The 24,400-nt window shown below is 43.8% G+C and overlaps 1 protein-coding gene across 1 annotated transcript in view; it reads left to right on the top strand.

Annotated features, from left to right (window-relative positions):
- TMEM178B (transmembrane protein 178B) overlaps window positions 1-24,400 on the top strand; it is a 355,126-nt gene that overhangs the window by 73,462 nt on the left and 257,264 nt on the right. The gene's annotated exons all lie outside the window — the stretch shown is intronic.

Here is a 24,400-nt window from a genome sequence, read left to right as displayed (position 1 = left end):
AGACTACCAGGACTCTGGCTGATCTTCACTATAAGCAGTGGACACTATAATTGATAGGGAATCAGTTTCCTTGAGGCAGATGGCTGACACTGGACATGTGGGAAAAGTTGGGTGGAGAAAAAGAAACAAAGAAAGGAAAGTGGATATTCAGGGCAAAATACCCATTGGCTCATATCTCTATGGTGACAAAGCTGTAATAGTTCTTTCTCATTATTTTTGTGCATAATAGTAGATTTCTTTGGTCTTGAAACAGAAACTTTCCAAAGAGGGTTACTGATAATGGTTTCTTAATTAAATTTGGATGATGTCAAGGAACATCAAATGGCCTTGGATGAGCAGAAAGTCACAGGGAAAGATAAACACATATAAACTAGAACAGTGTTTCTCAACCTTGGCAACTTGAAGATGTCTGGACTTCAACTCCCAGAATTCCCCAGCCAGCGAATTCTGGCTGGGGAATTCTGGGAGTTGAAGTCCGGACATCTTCAAGTTGCCAAGGTTGAGAAACACTGAACTAGAAGAATGTTTACAGCAGCCTTCCCCAAGCTGGATAACCTCCAAGTGTGTGGACTTCAGCTGCCAAAATTTTCAGCTGGCTGGGGAATCTTGGGATTTGACTTCCCGATATAAGGAAGGTACTCAGGCTAGAGAAAATTGACCTACTGTTGTTGAGAAAATGAATATAACATATATTTTCCTCTGCTGATCTTTTTTTTTAAAGGAAGAGACTAAAATGTAGGGATGGTTTTCATATTTTCTTTTTCTTGTGCAGGATCCTGTTTTTCATTGAACATATGAATGGTTTTCAGATGAAACCCCTTAATTGAGAAATTGGGTATGGAGAAAGGCTCCAATTACATTTGGGGGAGTCTGAAAATTCATGCTGAAAGACCCCAAAGGTTATTTTTACAGCAAAGCTAATTTTATTCCTCTGTTACGCTTCCCATTCTAAGCAGGGTTCTAGCTCAAATTTGGGACAATTTGGGATTGCAGGACATTAGTCCCCCTGCCCCTCTTTGCCTTAGATTAAGCAGTGGACCAAGTTGTGTAAGACTGGGCTACATGTTTTACAACCCACCTGTGGTCCCTCTTGTTTCATAAAATAAACGGTGACATCTCCTAAAGCTTAGTCTGAATTACCCTTTTGCAAGATTTGTTTCTAGATGGAAATCATTCATCTTACATCTACTTTGTAGTTTGCTCTTTTCTCCAATAAATAGTTGACAACACACTTGGGTTCTTTTGTGTGTGTTTAGAGACTGTGGGTGCTAAATTCAACTATCCCCAAGTGTTTTTGTTATGTTAGGGTAGAGTATAGGTAGTCTTCAACTTATAACAGTTCATTTAATGATCCTTCAAACTTACAACAGTACTGAAAGAAGTGGCGTTTGACTATTTTCCCACACTTAATGACCATTCCAGCATCCCCATGGTCATGTGATTTACATTTGGCAGTTGGACAACGGGTTCATATTTATGACGGTTGAAATGTCCCGGGGTCATGTGATCACCTTTTGCAAACTTCTGAACAGCAAAGTCAATGGGGAAGCCAGTTTCACTTAACAACTGCAGGGATTCACTTAAGAAGTGTGGCAAGAAAAGTTGTAAAATGGGGCAAAACTCACCTAATACATTTTTCACTTAGCAACATAAATTTTTGGTTCAATTGTGGTCATAAGTCGAGGATTACCTGTATTTTTGTTGAGAGAGAGAGAGAGAGAGAGAGGGAGGGAGGGAGGGAGGGAGGGAGGGAGGGAGGGAGGGAGAGAGAGAGAGATTGATTCTTTTAATTTAAATCACATTTTATGTGAGTTTGTGAACATCACACTCAATAGTTGAATTCTCATGACCCAGTTACACTTGTCTGTGATGAATGGCTAGTTCTATGGCAGCCATTTTTAGCCCTTCCAGTCTCTAAAAAAGGGGGCTGGAAGGCTGTGTCACTCCTTTCTCCCTCTGTGGGGTTCCCTAACCCTATTCCTTTTGACTCACCCCCATGTTGCTACGGGGTGAAAAGCAGGGGTGGGCTTAAATTTTTTAGCAAGGGGTTCTCTGCCTGGTTGCTGGATGGGCATGACCATAGTGGGTGTGGCCTAGTTGGCTTCCTATACCAGGGTGAGGGAGCATTTTTGCCCTCCCCGGCTCCAGAGGCTTTCCTCGAGCCTCCAGGAGGCGAAAATGGCCTCCCCAGGTTTTGGAGGCCCTCTGGAGGCTGGGAACGGCCTCATTTCTGGCCTTCTCAAACTTCCAGTAGGCCCATTTTCCCCCTTCCTGAGCCTCCATATGCGCCCTGCACTTACATGTATCCAAAGTGGACCACTTGGGGACTCTGGGGAGGGGAGGGGCTGGGTGGGCAGATCCAGCCAGGAGTGGGATTTGGGGGTTCTCTGAACTGCACAGAATCTTAGCTAGAGATTCTCCTGAACCCCCTACAAACCCCAGCAGCCCATCCCTGGTGAAAATCCCTCTAACTGACAATCCTAGAGGGGTCCTGTTTTCATCGGGATTCTTTAGGACTATTCGTGGGAATGAAGAGGATCTTCAAACTCCCAAATAAATTCTTGGTTTACACAATATGCAGAAGTTAATAACCCGAAGGGAGTTAGTTTAGGCCCACACCACCCATAACTACTGGGAGCTAAATTTGCCTCTCTTGGATTAGAGGTTGTTTGTGTGATTGGAAAATTGCAAAGCACACTCACCCCTCTATGCGACCTAGTGAAGTGTATGGAAACAGGACCAATTTCTCCTTTTTAAAAAAGGTGTGCTTTCCTAGTCATGTTCTTGAATCATCATAAGAAGGTTCACCCTTTTCCCTTCATTTGTTAAAATGCACAAAGGAAGGGGCTGTATTGGGTCTAGACAGATGAATACTCCCTGCCAGTTACTTGTTTGACCTTCATGTGGAGTTGAACTCATGGAGCTTGAAGTTCTAATCCAGGGGTCTGCAATCTTAAACACTCAATGAGCCATTTGGACCTGTTTCCCACAGGAAAGAAAACACCAGGAGTCACAAAACCTGGGTGGGTATGGCCAACTTGACATCACTCACTCCCACCCAGTCACATAACACACACACCCCAGCCACGCCTACCCAGGTTTTGTGGCTCCCAGTGTTTTCTATGGGAAATGGGTATCTGTGTGTGTCTCTCTCTTTCTCTGTCTCTTTCTCACTTTCTTTCTCTCTCTCTGTCTCTCATCTGTCTGTCTGTCTGTCTGTCTCTCTCTCTCTCACCTCTCTCAGGCCAGGCAAGGAGTGACTGGAAAGGGAGGGTGAGGGGCGTGGCCAGCCAGTGGTGTGTTCAGGCAACAGGGAGCCACAGCAGGGAGATGAAAGAGCTGCATGAGGCTCTGGAGCCATGGGTTGCCAACACCCATTCTAGTCCATCCCTTTTACAAGGGCAGGAAGCCTCATACCATCCCATGTAATGCATAAGGGCTTCCCATGGTACAGAGATTTTCTGTGCATATATCAATATACCTCTTGGGTAAAGAAGATGAGAAGATATTTTCATCCGTGTCAGTTTACTACATGTTTGTTTATAATTCACTTCCATCCCTTTTCCACATGGATCTATGCCTTCCGTATTTTAATACACATTACATTAAAAAATAATGCACACTTTACCCCATATAATACATTTCAGTACGTTTTATCCAAAGAAACAAATATTCTTGTGTGCAACTTTATGCAAACATCGTTTATAACTTGAGCCAAGATCTGAGTCACAACATTTAGAGAGATGCTAAAATGAAAGGTTAATTATATTCCTACCCATGAATTAGTCTAGGAAGTGCAAATTAAACTGGTTTGCTTGAAAAATGCTTGCTGGTTGAAATTCTAGAGTATCCCTAGTCTAGGGCCATTCCACATTCCAAATTTACCATAAAGCACATGGGTGCAATGATGTATCCCTACCATACATAAAAATGCTGTCTTAAAACTTTGTATTAATCCCTGGCAGCTTGTGTTGAGTATTGGTCAAGGGAGGTGAGTGAGGAATTCCTTCTAATATTTACTCTGAATTCTATTGCAGGTAGTCCTTGACTTACAACCGTGCATTTAGTGACTATTTGAAGTTACTGTGCACTGAAAAACAGTGAATAACGACTGATTTTCGCACTTACAACCATTGGAGCATCTTCATGGCCATGTGATCCAGATTTGGGGGTTTGGCAACTGGCATGTATTTATGATAGTAGCACTGTCCTGGGATCATGTGATCACCTTTTGTAACATTCCCAGCTGGCTCCCAACAAGCATAGATGACGGGGTAGCCGGATTTGCTTAATGACTGCGTGGTTCACTTAACTGCAGTGCTTTGGGGAACAACTGTGGCAAAAAATAGCAATAGCAATAGCACTTAGACTTATATACCGCTTCATAGTGGTTCACAGTGCCCTCTCTAAGCGGTTTACAGAGTCAGCCTATTGCCCCCAACAATCGGGGAGCAATACTGACCTTGGAAGGATGGAAGGCTGAGTCAACCTTGAGCCTGGTGAGAATTGAACTGCCAAATTGCAGTCAGCTGGCAGTCAGAAGAAATAGCCTGGAGTACTGCATTTTAAGCATTGCGCCACTGTGGCTCAGATCGTATAATCAGACAAAAAGTCACTTAACAACTGCTTTGCTTAGCAATGGAAATTTTGAGCAGAATGGCAGTTGTAAGTTGAGGACTACCGGTGTTTGAAGTATGGCTTGACACAGGAAAGTCATGAGTTTCGCTGCCAGTGTAAGAAAAAGGCAAAAGACAAATATAAATTGATTTGGGAGTATATGTACTTTGGGTTGATCGTTGACTACAGGGATAATTGTTAAGCATAGAAAGGAGTTAATTGTATATAAGTGATAATGTAAATAAAACATTTAATGAGATTATGCATAATTGCGGATGTAACTTCAATTCATATTTTGCATTGCAAATCGAGTTCCTCACCAAACAGTTCACAAATAGGGTTGATGCACATCATTGATTTACTGTTTGCATTTCATTTGTTCCGGATTCTTTCAGCTAGATCACCTTGAAAATAAGCAAAGTTAAAATGCATCTAAAACTTTAGCTATGTAAAAGCTGAAACAGTGCCGGCTTTCTAACACTTCAGTTCATTGAAAAATTGTGATAAAGTAACTTTGCTCCTTTCCAGTACTTTAAAGGGTTGCACCAGTGTCATTTTTTTCTTAGTGCCTGGATGGTCTTTTACTCTGGCTGCAGATTCTAAGTTATCTTGCTTTGCTAGTGTGTAACCTAAGCCTATGCAGGTTTATTAAATTCTAAATTCCATTGAATTCTATAAGGCTTGTTCCCAAGTAGGCATGGTTAGAATTTCAGGGACGAATTGTGGCCTTGAACAAATGCTTGGTGTTCAGTAGAATTTACTCCCTTGTGAGCAAGCGTAGATTGCTATCTTATCATCATCCTGTTTTAACGAACCCATAATCCCTTGCAGGGTGGAATCTGGGCAACTGAATGGTGCTGGGTGTTTACTGGCCGGATGCCCTACCTGTCACCAATGCGGAGTTTGTTTTTCAGCAGATATATTCTCAGTGTGCCAGAGAGAAAAACATAAGCTGCTGCCTATGATTGAACCCACAGAGCTCCTGATTGTGAGGCGAGAGTTAGGCCACCACACCACTCTTAGATTGCTATCCTAATGATGAAACATATTTGGGATTTTGCTTCATGATTTTTTCATTTTGATGACCAGAAATGGAATGAGTGAAATCTTGTTTTTGGTAATGAAAAATGTTGCTTGTTTTATCTATCAATATAAATGTATTTATAAATCTGGGCATTTAGGCGTTGTTTGAGTTTCCGTAAAATTGTTGAGATTATTGGTGCCATTAATTATTTTTTTGTTTCACTATCGGGCGTTATCAGCAACTGATTGTCAAGAACTGAGTAGGTTTGTAGCAACATATTGTGATAGAGGCATGCTTGTAGCCTTTGGCCAAAGTCATCCTTCCCCAACTGTATGTCTCTTAAATTTGTTGGCCTAAAGCGTCTGCCATTCCTTGTCATTATTGGGAAAAGTAACTGGTACCTAGATGCGAAGCAAATTCAAACAGTAGAGCGCAATTTGAAAAAAAGTTGCTAGGGGATGGTATGCCAATCAATCTAAGCCATATACAATTCTATTACTTTTAAACTCTTTCGACATGTGGAAGGATCTCAATTCATAATTTCTCCATGCCAGAACAGCTTATCTTGGAAACTGAGGTATTGCAAAGAAATCCCACAGGTTTCCCAAAGGTGTTTTTTCAAGAGGCAACTGGACTTTCTTGTTTTTCTTTGAAGTTGTTTCACTTCTCATCCAAGAAGCTTCTTCAGCTCTGGGCAAAGTAACCACTAAGAGTTAACAGGTCCCAATTTGATAAGACTCAAATCAATAAATCAAATCTCTCCTTCAAATCCTCACATTTCCAATTCAGATTATCTATTTATTTTGTGAAACATCTTCAAAGAAAAAACAGAAAGTCCAGTTGCTTCTTGAAAAAGCACCTTTGAGACAACCAGGACCTGGATGACTGAGAATCTCCATAGGTTGACAGTTTCCCATTATAGTGAAACCTTTTGGCACCAAGTGCCAAAATGGGAGTGTGTACATGCTGGAAACAAGAAGAGCAGGTGGCTGGTGTGCATGCACACACCGGAAATCAAAATATCATCTCCACGCTGCGCACATGTGCACCATGCGGCTTCTTTGACCTTCTTGGTCTTCTAGTTTCTGGCATGCATGCATGTTTGAAGACCAGCTGGGCAGTGCCCCTGCGCTTTCCGGAAACCAAAAGAGCAGCCTCCCAGTACACATGCATGCACCAGGAAGATGATCTACCAGTTTCTGGCATGCACCGGCCAGCTGGTCTTCCAGTTTCTGGCATGCATGCATACATGAAGACCAGCTGGCCAGTGTGCATGCATGCACCAGAAACCAGAAGATCATATTCCCGGTACATGCATGCGCACTGGGAAGATGATCTTCCAGTTTCCAGTGCTCCTGTGTAGGTGAAGACCAGCTGGCTGGTGCTGGAAACTGGAAGAGCAATGGGCAACAGCTCATGTGCCTGGAGAGATGGGTCTGCATGCCACTTCCAGCACGTGTGTCATAGGTTTGCCATCCTGGTCCTAGGGCTTTGGGAAGGAGATCCAAGTTTGGGTTAGGAATTTTTTCATGCCATTTCCTAGCTGGTTTTCTCCACTTCTGTTGGGCTACAATTCCCAGCATTCCTCAGTTGGGATATCAATTATGACTTTCTTCAGAACATCTAGGGATGTTGGAGAAAGACTTTGACAACTTTAAAGATCTTTATAGCTACCAGTTTGGTGGAAAATGTTGAAACGTATATTAATTTCACTTTGGCCGAGAGATCAGAGCCATGGGCATCCATGGGAAGAGCATGTCATGATATCATAATGTGAATTATACTTACTTAGTTATACTTTATTTATTTGGCCAAGTTGGTTAGACATAAGGAATTTGTCTCCAGTACAGAAACACTCAGTGTACTTGCCAAACGACAGAATATAATAAAACAATACTAAAGAATACATCTGATAATCGGGGGGAAATAAAAATAATAATAAAGGAGATAAATAATAATGCAGCCGGGTTAAAAAACATACCCATAAATATGTACACTTATATAACTTGTAGCAGTTCTATGACAACAACTGAATTTGTGTGATTTGTGTGATTGTGCCATGATGCATGAAGAGTTAGATTCCTGCGTCAGAGCTTCTCTTCATCACAATCCTTATTGTGCCTATAGCAAGTGTGAGAAATTGTTTCAGCCAGAGTTAGGAAGAGATGAATTGTTCCTATCATTTTTATATTTACAAGGGGTCAGGTTGCTGGGGCTTGAGAGAAGGAAGTTGGTTTCTTCAGTATGAACATTTTTCCTAGCCACATGAAGACGGAAGGACTTTGAGCAGTGGTGGGTTGTGCTCACCGGTTCGATGACCACGCCTTTTGCGTGCTTCGTGCGCATACGCAGTGCCGAAAATGGACCATTTAGAAATTCATCTGCTTACCTTCAAAGTCAGCAACGGTAAGTAAAATACTGGGGGGCAGAATCAGCTGTGCTCTATGATTGAGATGAGCTAGAAAATAGGAAATAAAGGACAGGATGTAGTGGGGGCGGGTGCGCAGGGCCAGCTGATCGTTGGAGCTGTCCGTTCGCTCAAACCGGTCCGAACTGGCTGAATACCACCTCTGACTTTGAGGATGGGGAGAGGTTTACCTGGGTTTTTTAAACAGCCAGCCAGCTCAAAATCTGCAAATATAAATGAGCTCCCTTCTTTCTATTTTTAATTAGAGGGTTTCTTGTCAGCTAATATAGTAACTTCCAAGTGTAACAAAGGGGAGTTTTGACTAATAATCCTTGAAAAGTGAACTGTGATTTATATCTACAGTCAATGTGAGAAATTTTCCCCCTCATCAAGCTACAACACTATTTACTCACCTATGGGTCAGCAAAAAACTATACTGGTGTGAAATTTGCTGTCCTTGTGGCTGACCCGTTGTGCAAAGCAAATCATAACAGAAGCTATAAGAAAAGAAGATGGTGCAAAACGACTTCCTTGCCTTGTTGTATATGAGGTTTTGTGGTTCACCACACCCATTGTAGGCAGCCATTTTGGTTTAGTGGTTAGGGCAGCAAGCTAAAAAAGGTGGAGACAATGGCTTTCTAGTCTTGCTTTGGCAAACCGCTTCCAAAAATCTTGCCAAGAAAACTGCAGGGATTAATCCAGGTAATTACTAGGAGTTAACACTGACTTGAAGGCATGCAAGGAGAAGGCATGCATTCATCAAAGAGAGAAGCAACTTAGAACTAAGGAGGAATTTCCTGACAGTTAGAACAATTAATTAGTAGGATGATTTGCCTCCTGAGGTTGTGGGTGCTCCATCATTGGAGGTTTTTAAGAAGAGATTGGACAACCGCTTGTCTGAAATGGTAGAGGGTCTCCTGCCTGAGCAGAGGGTTGGATTAGAAGACCTCCAAGGTCCCTTCTAACTCTGTTATTGTATTAAGTGTGCATAAATAAATCCATCTACCAACCCACCCATTATATCAACCGTTGTAGGAGAATGGCGACCGGGCTCTTTCGCTCTGTTCAAACTTGGCGAAGGAGCGCTGGGAAGCCTTCCAAACAGACTGCAAAAAAACTCTTGGAAAGGGATCCTGGAAGAGCTTAAGATCTGCAGGGCTTGAGGAACTCCAGATAGCTGGGGGCTAACACTCCGGAGGTTCGTTTTAGCCCCGCAACGCTTTGCAGCCTTCGACCACCTGGCTGCGCAAGGACGGCGACGCTGACGCTGACGGTCAGCGTTTTTCTCCTTTATCATCCTGCACACCTGGCGTTGCCCGTCCGAACTAGTGGGGCCCCCTGATGAGAGAAGGCTTCGTTGTTATCCCGGCAGCCGTTTCCTGAGCAGCAGAGCGGCAGCGGTCGAGGCTAGAAGGAAAACGCGGAGGCTGGAAGGAAAACGTGGAGGGAAGATGGCGACTCAGACTTCAAGCAGCTGAGTCGCAGCACTTTTACATCTCGGACGCCTCTTCCCTAGCCAGCCTGTTTGAACTTGTTCGCGCTGAAGGATTAACGATCCCTGATGAGCCCCAGTGACTGGTGAGCCTGGAGGGTTTTAGTTTTAATCAGCATCTCTTTAAAGAAGGAAGCGCTGGAAGCTTATTGAGACCTTAAGCTTTGACTGTGTTTGTTACTGCCTCAGACGCTCCCCCCCCCTTTTGGCTCTTTAAAGAAGGAAGCGCTGGAAGCTTATTGAGACCTTAAGCTCTGACTGTGTTTGTTACTGCCTCAGACGCTCCCCCCCCCTTTGGCTCTTTAAAGAAGGAAGCGCTGGAAGCTTATTGAGACCTTAAGCTCTGACTGTGTTTGTTACTCCCTCAGACGCTTCCCCCCCCCCTCGGTTCTATCTTGCTCACCCAGCTATTTGCTGTCTGCCCTTTGATTGACTGGTGTGCTTACTAGGGTGGGGAAGAAGACGGCCCTCTAAACTCCCTGAACTGAGCTCTGTGTCACTGCGGCCTCTCCGGACATTGCCCTTTGCATCCCGCTCCAGCCACTAGGGATTGTGGCTGAGTTGGTGTGAGAGTAATGGGAGATGGCGACCATGGTGGCAGAGACTGGGCTCCAAAAACATCAGCACTTCCCGCCTCCTCTGCTAAAGTGGCTCAGGCTAGTTTCAAACCTTGGCCCCCTGGATTGGGACACTTATTCACCGTCAAGACTGCCATTTATGAATTGCTGGACTTCCTACTTTTTACATCCTGCCCTGCCTGCATACGGCCGCCTTGTATACTATCCATTCTTGATTGGACGGCCAAGGACGCTTTCCCAGGACATAGGAGGAGAGAGAAACGGAGTATCTCTCCCCCCCCCTTTTTTTTCATATTGTTATACATCTAATTGCGCAATTTTTTTAAATAGTATGATGAGTGTATGGGACTGGTTGTGATTGAATGAATGGCCCACTTTTATTATCATATTGCTGTAAATTTTTGTGTTTTTTAACTTCTACGTGGGGACTGGTTGGGGGAGTGCATGGGTATGTATGATTCGGAGGACCTGCCGGGAGACGCGGGGGCCATGGGGATGGTTGAGGGGACCAGAGACACGGGAGAGGGTCGGGGTATTACGGTCGTAACAGGGAGGGGCAGATACGGCGGGGACTTTAGGGCAGGCCATTACCGGGGAAGGAGGGTTCGCTACATTACAGAGATCCCTCCTTCCGGCCCTATGAGTCCCACTCCGAGACCAGATGGCGCAAGTGATCAGGACCCTGGACTCAGGCTGCTGTCGCTAAATGCCAGGTCTGTAGTACATAAAGCTCCTCTCGTCCGGGACTTAATTTTAGACGAGAGGGCAGACCTGGCATGTATTACTGAAACCTGGCTGGGCCCAGAGGGAGGAGTCCCCCTTGTAGAGCTGTGCCCAGAAGGATTTCAGGTGCTGCACCAGCCGAGAGCCCAGGGAAGGGGTGGGGGTGTGGCCGTTGTTATCCGGGAGTCGTTAGTTCCTCGTAGGGTCCCTGCTCCGGAGCTTGTCGGGTGTGAGTCTCTGCTGATAAAGTTGGACCTCAAGGGTCAAGTGGGTCTGCTGTTAACGTACCTGCCTCCCAACAGCGTTGCAGCAGCCCTCCCCTCGCTCCTCGAGTCGGTAGCCGAGCTGGCAATTGAGTTCCCTAGGTTGATGGTCCTGGGGGACTTTAATTTGCCGTCGCTCGGTGAAAACTCTGACGGGGCGCAGGAGTTCATGGCTTCCATGACGGCCATGGGCTTGACCCAAGTAATTCGGGGCCCGACCCATTCGGCGGGGCACACGCTCGACCTCGTATTCCTCTCGGAGCAGTGGATTTGTGATCTTGGTCTGAGGGGTAATGACATCATACCCCTGTCGTGGACAGACCACTGCCTACTGAGGCTCGACTTCCGGAGGCCAAACCCCCACTGTAGGGAGGAGGAACCGACCAGGTGGTTCCGCCCCAGGCGACTCATGGAACCATTAAGGTTCCAGACGGAACTTGGGGTCATTCCTGATTCTTTCGCCCACAATCCGGTAGAGACTTTGGCTGCTGCCTGGCATTCGGCAGCATCAGAGGCCCTCGACCGGATTGCGCCACTACGGCCCCTCCGAGGCGGCGGATCCCGGAGACCTCCTTGGTTCACCGAGGAACTCCGGGAGATGAAGCGCCGGAGGAGATGCCTAGAGCACCGATGGAGGTCCAATAAGTCCGAATCGAACCGAGCAATGGTAACCACCTGCACCAAGGAATACACCAGAGCGCTTAGGGCAGCGAAAAGATCCCATATAGCCACCTTGGTTGCGTCCGCTGAGTCCCGCCCAGCCGCCCTGTTTAAGATAACCCGCTCCCTATTAAATAAAAGGGAGGCGGGGGAACCCTTACAGGGCAGAGCTGAGGATTATGCCCAATTCTTAGCGGACAAAATTGCTCGGTTTCGGTCGGACTTGGACTCCACCCCTGCAGTTCCAGCCGAGGCACAAGAGGATCAGATGGAACACCCCTGGGTTGAGTTTCAGGATGTTACCCCCGGGGATGTGGACAAGGCCATGAGGGCTGTGAGTGCCTCCACCTGCGTACTGGACCCGTGTCCCTCATGGCTGGTTACCAGCAGCAGTGAGGTGACACGAGGCTGGATCCAGGCGGTCGTGACCGCCTCTCTTCGGGAGGGGAACTTCCCCGCCGCACTGAAAGCGGCGGTGGTGAGACCCCTCCTAAAGAAGCCATCTTTGGATCCAGCTGTCCTTAATAACTATCGTCCAGTCTCCAACCTTCCCTTTCTTGGGAAGGTTGTTGAGAAGGTGGTGGCCTTTCAGCTCCAGCGGTCCTTGGAGGAAGCAAACTATCTCGACCCCTTCCAGTCAGGCTTCAGACCCGGTTACAGCACTGAAACCGCTTTGGTCGCATTGACTGATGATCTATGGAGAGCCAGAGATGGAGGACATTCCTCCATCCTGGTTCTCCTTGACCTCTCAGCGGCTTTCGATACCATCGACCATGGTATCCTTCTGCGACGACTGCGGGAGGTGGGGGTGGGAGGCACCGTGTTGCGGTGGTTCTCTTCCTACCTCTCGGACAGGTCGCAGTCGGTGTTAGTGGGGGGGCAGAGATCGTCCCCTAGGCCCCTAACATATGGGGTGCCTCAGGGCTCGGTCTTATCCCCCCTACTATTCAACATCTACATGAAACCGCTGGGAGAGATCATCCGCAGGCACGGGATTAGATACCATCAATATGCGGACGATACTCAACTGTATCTGTCCGCCCCGTGCCAACTCAATGAAGCGGCAGACGTGATGAGCCGGGGTCTGGAGGCGGTTATGGACTGGATGAGGGCTAACAAGCTTGTGCTCAACCCAGAAAAGACCGAGTGGCTGTTGTGTTTCCCTCCCAAGGATTCCACCAATATTCCATCTCTCAGGCTGGGGGGTCAAACTTTATACCCCTCAGAGAGGGTCCGCAACTTGGGAGTCCTCCTAGATCCACAGCTATCATTCGACCACCATTTGACGGCTGTGGCTAGGGGGGCATTCGCCCAGGTACGCCTGGTGCGCCAGTTGCGACCCTACCTGAATCGGGAGGCACTCACAACAGTCACTCGGGCCCTCGTGACCTCTAGGCTGGAATACTGCAATGTGCTCTACATGGGGCTGCCCTTGAAGAGCATCCGGCGTCTTCAGCTAGTGCAGAACGCAGCCGCGCGAGCGATAGTGGGTGCACCGCGGTTCACCCACATTACACCTATCCTCCGCGAGCTGCGCTGGCTGCCTGTCGACTTCCGGGTGCGCTTCAAGGTGCTGTTAATCACCCATAAAGCCCTACATGGTAGTGGATCTGGATACTTGAGAGACCGCCTTCTGCCAATTACCTCCCTGCGACCAATAAGATCACACAGATTGGGCCTCCTCCGTATTCCATCGGCCAGCCAGTGTCGGCTGGCAACTACAAGGAGGAGGGCCTTCTCAGTAGTCGCCCCGACCCTTTGGAACGAACTCCCCGTGGAGATTCGTACCCTCACCACCGTCCAGGCCTTCCGCGCAGCCTTGAAGAACTGGCTAGCCCGTCAGGCCTGGGGATGAAGATAGTTGCCCCTCCCGAATGATGAATGCATGTTGGTTACTGTTTTTATTATATGTGTCTTAGTTATTGTCTGTATCTCCCCTTCCCCGATTTTGTGTGAGCCGCCCTGAGTCCCCTCAGGGAAAAGGGCGGCCTACAAATCTCAATAAAATCACAAATCACAAATCCCACGAGAACCTGTTGCTTTTTCATTGTAAGTATTTCTACCCTTTTTCCTGATGAAACTCCAACACCATGTTGAACGATCCTAGAAGTACATTTGTGGCTATTAGTTTGTCTTGGCAGCCTGTCTTAAGACAAGGATAGCAGTAGATTGCTTGGTCTTATTTTCTCTCCCAGGAATTTAAATGACTCCCTAATTGGACATCCTAATGCACTGGGAATGGAGAAGGGAAATGACTGATATATTGGTTAATAAGCAATCATATTTTAGCAAATGCAGTTGCTGGGAAATTCAGCAAGATAAGTGTACCCTGAGGGTTGGTTTATAAGGATGGGGGCAGCTTTATGTCTTTAGGATTTAACTAAGTTTCCAAGCAAATTACTTCATTGATTCCTAAGAAAAGTAATCTGCAATTTGTGCTAAGTTGTTAATGGGGGGAGCAGGTCCCAGTTGTGTTGAAAAGGTCTGCAATATTGACAGGTCCTGCCTTTTCTCTGCCCCTTTTCTTCTGTGCCCAATCAGAGGCCATATGCTCGGCTTGTAACGGTCTTTTTTGTGTTGCAGTCAGTTGTTTATGGCAGGAAGAAAATATTCTGAACTCTGAAAAATGAAATGGAAAGAAGGGGACGAGATAGAAATGTAAAGGGAACTTCAAAAGGAATGCAGCTAGTCCTTGCCTTATGCCCATAAAATTAAGATCATAAGTCATGATGGTTACAAAGCAGATCATCACATGATTTTATGACCTCTTTTACAGTGGTCATTAGGTGAATGCCAGAGTCCTTAAGTAAACCCATTGTTTGCTATGGGGGATTTTTGCCAGAAGTCAGCGGAAAATACCGGGTTTTGGCAAAAATGTCATAAATCATGATTACCTATCTGTGGGGCACTGCGAACATCCATAAATTTGGGCCAGTTGCTGAGTGCTCAAAATGTGGTTGAATCAGCGTTGTAAATAGGTTTTGGGAGGGTTCGTCATAACTTTGAGCAGTTGCTAAGCGACCGTTCATAAGTCAAGGATGATCCGGATATTCCATATGTGCTCATTTAAGAGTCCTGCCTTAGCAAATGCTGAATCCTTACTCCCTCCAGTAGAGCCCGACTCACGGCTGCTTGTTACCCAAATCATCAAAAAGAGTTCCTGATTTGCTATGTGTGGTCCCCCAAACCCAAAGCAGAGAGAAATAAACGTTTCTTTTTCCTTTTGTTTGAAGATCTTTTCTTTTTCTGCTGATTTTGTGCTTTCCCCGCTGTACTTGACAAAATAGGACTGAACATTTTCAGACACAAGAGAAAATAATTCTGATTTGTTGATTTGACCTAAAAGCTTTCCTTTCTTTCTGAAAGATGTAGTGGGGAGGGAGCTCTTCTTGATATGGAAAGGGAACTGAATCTCAGTAATAGGGAATCTATTGTTGCCTATGTACCGTAAAGTCTTGTGTGGCTATTGCTGCAGTGATTCTATGAGCAAATGATTAGAGCCTAATGATTGCACTTGGAAATTTACAACAAAAGCTATTCATAGAATAGAATTCTTTATTGGCCAAGTGTGATTGGACACACAAGGAATTTGTCTTTGGTGCATATGCTCTCAGTATACATAAGGAGAATAAAATACATTCATTGGGAATAAAAAGATATAACAGTGATAATCAAGGTTACTAATAAGCTATCAAATTGTACTAGTAAACAAATAAAAACAATATAAATTGAAAGATACAAGCAACATGGTTATAGTCATAAGTGGGGGGAGATAGATACTAGGAAGGAAGAGAAAAATAATAGTAATACATTCTTAGTAACTTATTGACAGTGTTGTGAGAATTAGTTGTTAAGCAGACTTATGGCATTCTGGAAAAAACTGTCCTTGTATCTAGTTGTTCTGGTGTGCAGAGCCCTATAGCATCGTTTTGAGGGTAGAAATTGAAACAAGTTATGTCCAGGATGTGAGGGGTCTGTAGATATTTTCACGGCCCTCTTTTTGACTCTTTTTGCAGTATACAGGTCCTCAATGGAAGGCAGGTTGGTAGCAAGTGTTTTTTCCGCAGTTCTAATTATCTGGATCAACGTCTTCCAACAATGTAATCTCATATTGGGACCCTGTCACAAATGTGGAAATTATACAAAGAAGTAATTCTCAAAAGCTCTCTTGAGATAGTGACAGAATGAAGAATGCACTTTGCTGGACATGGTGCTCCACATGTATAATAGAGTTGGAAGGGACCTTGCAATAACCCAAGCAGGAGACCCTACACCATTTCTGACAGATGGCAGAACAGTCTCTTCTTGAAAGCCTCCAGTGATGAAGCTCCCACAACTTCTGAAGACAAGCTGTTCTCACTGTCAGAAAATTTCTCCTTATTTCTAGGTTGAATCTCTCCTTGATCAGTTTTCATCCATCATTCCTTGTCTGGTGCTTTGGAGAATACATTGGCCCCATCCTCTCTGTGGCAGCCCCTCAAATATTGGAAGATTGCTATCTTGTGTTCACTGGTCCTTCTCTTCACTAGACTAGCCATGCCCAGTTCCTACAACTGTTCCTCGTATGTTTTAGCCTCCAGTCCCCTAATCATCTTGGTTGCTCTTCTCTGCACTTTTTCTAGAGTCTCAACATCTTTTTTATATATGTGGTGACCAAAACTGGATACAGTATTTTAGGTGTGGCTTTATAGAGTGGTGTTAGTACCTGATGTGATCTTGATTGAATCCCTCTGTTAATGCAATTTAGGATTGCATTGGCTTTTTTGGGTGAGTGAGCACTGTCTAGCAAAAAACGCAATCAATTGGATACCACCAGGTAGTTGGAGAAAAAGAGGAAGACCAAAGAAAACCTGCCACCGAACATTTCAAGAAGGTCTGGAAAAACGTCAACCTTAAATGGAAGGATGCAGAGATTCTAGCTGTGGACCGAAAATTGTGGAATATGCTTGTAACCCAATGTGCTTAGCACAGGAACCGACACAGGACAGTGACAAATGACTGCATCTAGCGATAAGGGTAAATGGTATTATTATTTATTTAAATTTATTTGCTGCCCAACTCCAGTGGACTCTGGGCAGCATACAAAACTAGAAAAAAACATAAAGACAATGACAAGCATAAAATCAGACAGGCAGCCCAGACGAAAATAATCTGATAAACCGCAAAATTAACAAAACAGAGCCTTTAAAGAAACCATAAACATCCACCCTATGCTGGGAAAAAGGACAGTTTTCCCCCCAGATCCCTAGAAGAGAGGATGCTGTCCTTTGGAGGGGTGCTGTTGCAGAGGGTGCGGGCTTCCATTGAGCAGACACACTTCCTAGGTTTCACAAGATGTCCGTGCGCAATTGAAAGGATGTGGATTGTGCCCTCTCTGTTAGAATGTACTGACTGGGCAGAAATGATCAGAGACAAGTAATCTTCAGTCCTAAGTCATATAGGGCCAGTATCTTGATTTGTTATTGGAAAGTGACCAATGCAGCTGGCCTAGAGTAGTAACAGATGGACCCATTGAGAGATGCCTGTTACTGCTCATGCCTCTGCATTTTGAAGTAGCTGTAGCATCTGGGTAGTCCCATGAATGGAGCTGCCTAGTGATTTCCTTATTTTTCTGTTTTGTTCGTTACTGCAGACAGTAAATGTGGTGAGAGATGAAGGTCAAGGATGGAGATGAACCTTGGCCACTTGCTGATTTGTCATATTTTCCCATTGTCTGGCTGGAGGGAGTTCCTAGCTGTCTGGGGGCGGAAGGTGGACTCGGAAGAGAGTTGGGCGATAGCACAGAAATGGCAGAATCAAGTAGGAGTCAGCAGTGTGCGGCAGCAGCCAAAAAAGCCAATGTTATCCTAGGTTGCATTAACAGAAGGATAGAATCAAGATCATGTGAAGTATTAGTAATGCTTTATAAAGCCTTAGTAAGACCACACTTAGAATACTGCATTCAGTTTTGGTCACCATATTATAAAAAAAGATGTGGAGACTCTGGAAAGAGTGAGAAAAGAAAAAGAAAGACGATTATGAGGATGGAGGCTAAAACATATAAAGAAAGGTTGCAATAATTGGGTATGTCTCGTCTAGTGAAGAGAAGGACTAGGGATGACATTATAGCAGTGTTTCAATGTTTGAGGGGCTGCACCAAAGAAGAAGGGGTCAACCTATTTTGCAAAGCACCAGAAGAGGCAAGACAAGAACCAATGGATGGAAACTAACCAAGGAGAATAGCAACCTAGAACTAAGGAGAAATTTCCTGACAGTGATAACAATCAACCAGTGGAATGGCTTGCCTTCAGAAGTTGTGGATGCTCCATCACTGGAGGCTCTTAAGAAGAGACTGGACAGCCATCTGTCTGGAATGGTATAGCGTCTACTACCTGAGAAGCGAGTTGGAATAGAAGATCTCCAAGGTCCCTTCCAAATTTGTTATTCTGTTGTTAGGACTAGGAGACAAAGTTAATTATTAGTTTTTCAAGGTCATCCAGGCAAGAAGTATAACCAGGAGCATTGTTACTATATTATAAGGTTACATTAAAGAGAATCTTGCAAGACTGAAAGTGTTTCTTCCCATCTCTCTTTTTAGTCTCCAGAAAAAGTAGGGATGCCTCTTATCAGGCTGCAGGTCTTCCTACTGTCTACCCAGGTCATTTCAACATACAGTCACATGAGTAGAATGTGGAAATAGTCAAGGGAAGTATAGATGGGGAATGAAGAAATGTATTTGTGTGTGTGTGTGGGTTTTAATCAGCAAACCTCTGTTTCATCAGGTAAAATATCACCTAGACATTTAATAACTTTATCCATTAAAAGTAACAAGAAAAAGCTGGTGTGAAAAATAGTATTAAGGAATAGTATTTGCAATTAAGAAACTGTTAGATGATATTTTCAATAATTTAGACAATAGATGGAAAGTTATTTTACCATTAGGCTTCGGGCTAATCCAGGAGATGTTCTGTTAAAATATAAATGATGGTTCATAATAATTAAAACTGTTTTATTGTTCCACATTTCAGTTTCAAAAGTGAAAAAACTTTCCTCTATCTTTTAAAGCTTTTGCATGCATAGGATGGTAGGTGATATTTGGGGTTTTGGCAAATATTGCCTATAATCTTGGAAAAGTATTTCCAAATTAAGATACCAGATGCTCTTCCACTGTTGCTCAGTGTTCTTCAAAAAGAAAATTGACAGAACAAAGCAAACAAAAATCCTGCTGAATCTACAGTCGGTTTGCAGGGAAGGTTTGAGATACTTGCTTTAAGCTGCCATCCAGAAATGGGTAGGTCAGTTGTTTATGCTTTACTTGCATTACTATGCATTAACAGAGGGACCGAATCAAGATCATGTGAAGTGTTAATACCCCTTCATAATGCCTCGGTAAAACTGTAGTTGGAATACTGCATCCAGTTTTGGACACCGCAATGTAAAAAAGATATTGAGACTCTAGAAAGAGTGCAGCGAAGAACAACAAAGATGTTTAGGGGACTGGAGGCTAAAACATATATAGAACAGTTGTTGGAATTGGGTAAGTTTAGTTAAGGGGTATCAAACTCGTGTCATCACAACAGCGCCACATGATGTATCACGAATCCCCCCCTCGCTAAACTGGGTGTGGGTGTGCCCAGCGTGTGATGCATCTGGCCCGCAGGCTGCACATTTGACTGCCCTGGTCTAGTTTAATGAAAAGAAGGACCACAAAGAAGGAGGTGTCAATCTGTTCTCCAAGGCACCTGAAGGCAGGACAAGAAGCAATGGATTGAAATTAATCCAGGAGAGAAGCAACCTAGAACTAAGGAGAAGAAATTAATCAGGATAAATTAATCAGTGGAACAACTTGCTTCCAGAAGTTGTGAATGCTCTAATACTGGAGGCTTTTAAGAAGAGATTGGACAATGTTTATTTGAAATGGTATAGGGCTTCCTGCTTGAGCAGGGGGTTGGACTAGAAGATATCCAAGCTCCCTTCCAAATCTATTGTTCTGATATTATTCTGTTATTGAGTGTCCTTTAGCTTTGAATAAGTAAGATGTTGAAGAAAAGATTATATTGTACAGTGCTCAATTCAAGATTCCAATTCAAGATTAGACACAGAAGAAGACCAGGAGCTGTACATCTTCAAAGTAACTCATTTTGGGATGAATTTTAATGAAAAGATGGTTTAAACATCTTCAGAATAAAAGTTGAGGTAACCATGTAGCACAAATTACTCCTATTAAGTTTCCCTCTATGTCTTTTAAAACATTTTAAAAATATTTTTCATTTTTAAACACAAATAATGCAAACAGTACATATACATCTGAATCAGTAGTGGGTTGCAGGAGGTACGGCCAGGTACAGGCGTACTGGAGCCAGCCCGGAGCACTGGATACCATTCCGGTACAGTGCTCTGGAGGGCCCACCTGCTCGCCCGAGCTCCTTACCTGTGTTTTAAGGCTTCTGTGCTTCCGCGCACGCATGTGGCGTGTACAGTGCCTGTGTGACGCTCCGCGGAGCAACTGGAGCATCACAGAGGTGCTAAGATGCATGTGTGCACTGCGTGCATGTGCAAACGTGCTGTGCGCGTCTATGAGGATGCCGTTAGGCCCGTTCCAACCGTACCGATTGGAACGGGATTTGAAACCCACCACTGATCTGAATACAAAAAAAAAGAAAGAAAAAAAGAAAAAGGGAAAAAAACCCTACATATTACAGTGCACTCCCACCCCCTGGAGACCTTTCCCCTCCCTAAAAGATATACAATATGTTCCAATTGTGCCCTTATCCCCTCCGAAACAACATATATTCTTGAGTTTGTTCCCTTCGCCTTCCACCAACACTGATTTTATAAAATCCCCCCATATTTGCTTTGATCATCCCCTTTTAAAATTTAACTTCTGTTGTTAATTTATCATTTGTTGTCATACTCAAGTTTCCTTCTATGTCTATGAAAGATGCTGGATCTTTGACTTTTTGTATCTGTTGATCCTAATCCTATTTTTATTTCTGAGCATTGATGGTGCTGTGTGTGTAATTAAAGGCTCTGAAGAATTGTCATTATCTAAGTTATTTGTGGGAGAACATGAGATTGGTTTGTGTAAGAATGTGAAACCAGAGGACAAAGAGGACAAGACCCAGAAATCTTGGCACAAAGATCTCTTTGGGAGGTAGATAAGAAGGAACCAAGCCTTTAAGAATAAAAGGAGAAATATCACCCCCAAAAATTAGACCAAGAAGGGAATTTACCCCCTCATACTGCTGACAGATATCAGATTTGTGAATGATGGGAAGGGTTTTGGACAATAAGTATAAGTAAATATAAGTATAATCTTTATTGTTATTGTACTTAAATACAACGAAATTGGTTTTAACCTCACTGGTGCAAAATTATAACAGAAATGAAAAAAGAAAGAAAAAGAAAAAAAAAACTAGCGTGTGCATGGAGTGATTGTGATTGTATTTAAAAGTCTCACAGCCCAAGGATAGAAACTATCTCTAAACCTGTTTGTTCGGCTGGCTATACTTCGATGCTTTCTGCCTGATGGTAGAAGTTCAAAGAGACACTGACCAGGGTGTGAATCATCTCTGAGTATCTTCCTTACTCTGCTAAAGCAGCGAGATTTGGCGATGTCATCCAGTGGTGACAGAGGGCAACCAATGGTTTCTTGTGCCTAATTGATCATTCTCTGTAGTTCCTTCCTGTCCACGGCTGTTAAACCAGCATCATACTGTAATACAATATGTGAGAACACTTTCTATAGTGGACCGATAGAAAGAGGTCGTCAGCCGTTGTTCCACCTGATTTTTTCACAGGACTCTAAGGAAATGAAGTCTTTGTAATAAAAGGGATCCTGAAACCTACCACTTTTTGAAGACTTGGTGGCTGCCCTTCCTGGCAGTCTAGTTGAGAAGGACATGGCTAAAGGGGGATGGATGGATGACTATGTAAGAAACTGTAATCAGGAAAGTTTTGTTTGGCACAAAGATCTCTTTGGGAGGTAGATTGTTGAATTCTTTGGGTCTCTACAAATTTCCTTAGAATCTGAGGTTCCTTAGTGTATGGTTGAATAGCAATAGCACTTAGACTTATATAGTGCTTCACAGTGCTTTACAGCCCTCTCTAAGCCATTTTACAGTGTCAACATATTGCTCCCAACAATCTGGGTCCTCATTTTACCAACCTCAGAAGGATGTAAGGCTGAGTCAACCTTGAGCTGGTCAGGATTGAACTCCAGGAACAGGCAGTGAGTTAGTCCTGCAGTGCTGCATATTAACCATTGCGCCACCACGGCTCTTAAACTGAAAGTGATTTGCATGCACTCCTAATTATTTCCTGGCTGTCAACCAGGTTGTGTGACTCATGTCCTCTAGACCTGTAATAGTGAACCTATGGCATGCTTGCCACAGGTGGCATGCGGAGCCATATTTGCTGGCACGCCAATCGTCAGCTCCGGTGTACATGCATGTGCTGGCCAGCTGATTTTCGACCTTACGGAGGGCTGGGGGAGACGGTTTACACCCTCCACAGGCTTCAGAAAAGCCTCCGGAGCCTGGGGAGAGGTCATGCACATATGCGGGGGGGGGAGTCATGCACATGAGCAGGTGGGCGGGAGAGGATTGAATTAGTGTGAGCATGTATGTTCGTGCAATAGTGAGCTTGGGGAGAATTTTGGAATGTCATAAGAAAAAGGTTTGCTATCACTGCTCTAGCCATACTCACCCGAAAACCCAGGTGGAGAGCAAGGAGGGCTGTGAGATCTATGTGTATCCATGACCATAAATCAAATCTGGGAGCACATGATATTAAGTGCCATTTTCACTATACAATAATTCTACTAGAGACAGAGAAATTCACCTGCATTTTTCCTATCAGTTTTAATTCATATTGATGAACATTTTTTTAAAGATTATTTCAAGGGGAAATAGATTTTCTTAATAAGGAAACAGGAGAACAATTTAAAAAAAAAACAGAGCTGCCCAAAAAATTAAGGATAGAGAAGCACAAAATGATATAGCTATCCTTAGTAAGGTGGGTAACTTGAAACCGCTGGGCAAATACAAACATACTTTTCAAGTAGACAGATATTTGAAGTTACAACTGCCAAAACATCTTAGGGAGATATTTACGCAAGCGAGATTCAAACAACTTGATGCAATGGTCAGATATGGGAGATTCCATTCTATACCCTACAATGAGCATCTGTGCATTTGTGGAGCGGCAGAGGTAGAAAACCTGGCTCACATCCTATCTGATTGTTGCTTGTATAAGGAGGTGAGAGACAGGTACCTTGGTCTATATACGAAATGAGTGACCCATTGGGATCCCCATATCAAAACAACTTACTTTATGTGTGGCCAGAACCTGAAAATAACATTTAACACTGCACAGTACTTAAACAAAATGGTTCGGTTGAGATCTGCATATGTGGGACTGATTGGGGTAGATTGTAAGGGTGACACCGAAATATAATTTTATGTCATTTTATTCTATTTTATATATGTATTAAATTATATTGTATTTTATCCTATAACTATTGTATTTTGCCCTACTCTTATTTTAAATTGTGTAGGATTTTGTTGGTGATGTGTGTTTGAACCTTGTGCTTTGATAAGGCCTATAGGCTAATCAATAAAGCTAAAATCTAACTCCTCAATATATACTCCTGCTCCCCTTGATATTTTTTTTGACTGAATCTTAGTTTAATAGGGAGAATACAAATTGCTTATTTGATGCCCCCTGTTCTATTTTTTTTGGTAGTACTTTGGAAATGTCAATTTTCATTTGCAGGCCCAGAAAATTCTATCACATTCTTGTAAGGCAAGAATTCTTGCATTTACTTAAGTAACAAGTAGCTATATGTAAACATTCTGGTTTTCCCTGCAGAATCATTTCTCCTACAGGCCGTAACTTCCCTGATATCCACATTGCCATTAAATCCCAAGGGAAGACATCAGAAGCAAATCTTCCTATTCAGTTTTTTTTTCAAGGAAGAGTCCTGCCCTCAATAAATCATAGAAGACTTTCTGCTTCTCGCTTAAGTATTTGGAGAATCATACACTGAACATCTCTGCCAGCAGATTGGATTAAAAAAATCAAAATGTCATTTGTACCCAGTTATAATTGATTCCTGGTATCTGAGCTTGCAATGCTTCATAGCTCAGAAAGGCAGAAAAAAATGATTTCTTCTAGAACTTGCTGTTGCCATCTCAGCTTTTCCTGTCAAGGGTGAAGGTGTGTTTTATGTCCAATAATTCAAGGCACATGTTACATCTGGGCATAGAATGATTGTAGAATTGCTATGGAAACAGATCTTCCTTTCAGTTCAGAGCTTGAATGGAAATTATGTCACCCAGATTCCGTAGAGAGTGCATCCTTCACATCCAGAAGCTGATGCTACTTGGAAATCATTGTGCATCTTCCTTGCCCTATATTTATCTGGAAATATTTCCAGGTCTCCTTCTGTCCTTATTTACATACTATTTGATAGTATCATCACAGATAATTCCCTGGAAACATGCACATACATACAAACAGTTGGTTTTACCGTGACCAAAGAAACAGTTGGCTTTTGGCATGTTTACTGAGCAAGCAGGCTGCTCCATGGTCTCCCATTTTGAACTACATAATTATGTTCATCTCTACCACGGGTGTCAAACTCAAGGCCCGGGG

This window comes from Thamnophis sirtalis, unplaced genomic scaffold (assembly GCF_051295495.1).
Source record: "Thamnophis sirtalis isolate CommonGarterSnake01/CBP01778 unplaced genomic scaffold, rThaSir2_p1.2 scaffold_9, whole genome shotgun sequence".
NCBI lineage: Eukaryota > Metazoa > Chordata > Lepidosauria > Squamata > Natricidae > Thamnophis > Thamnophis sirtalis.
The sequence above is the reverse complement of the archived record's forward strand: the minus strand, read 5'-3'. Positions and strand labels throughout refer to the sequence as shown.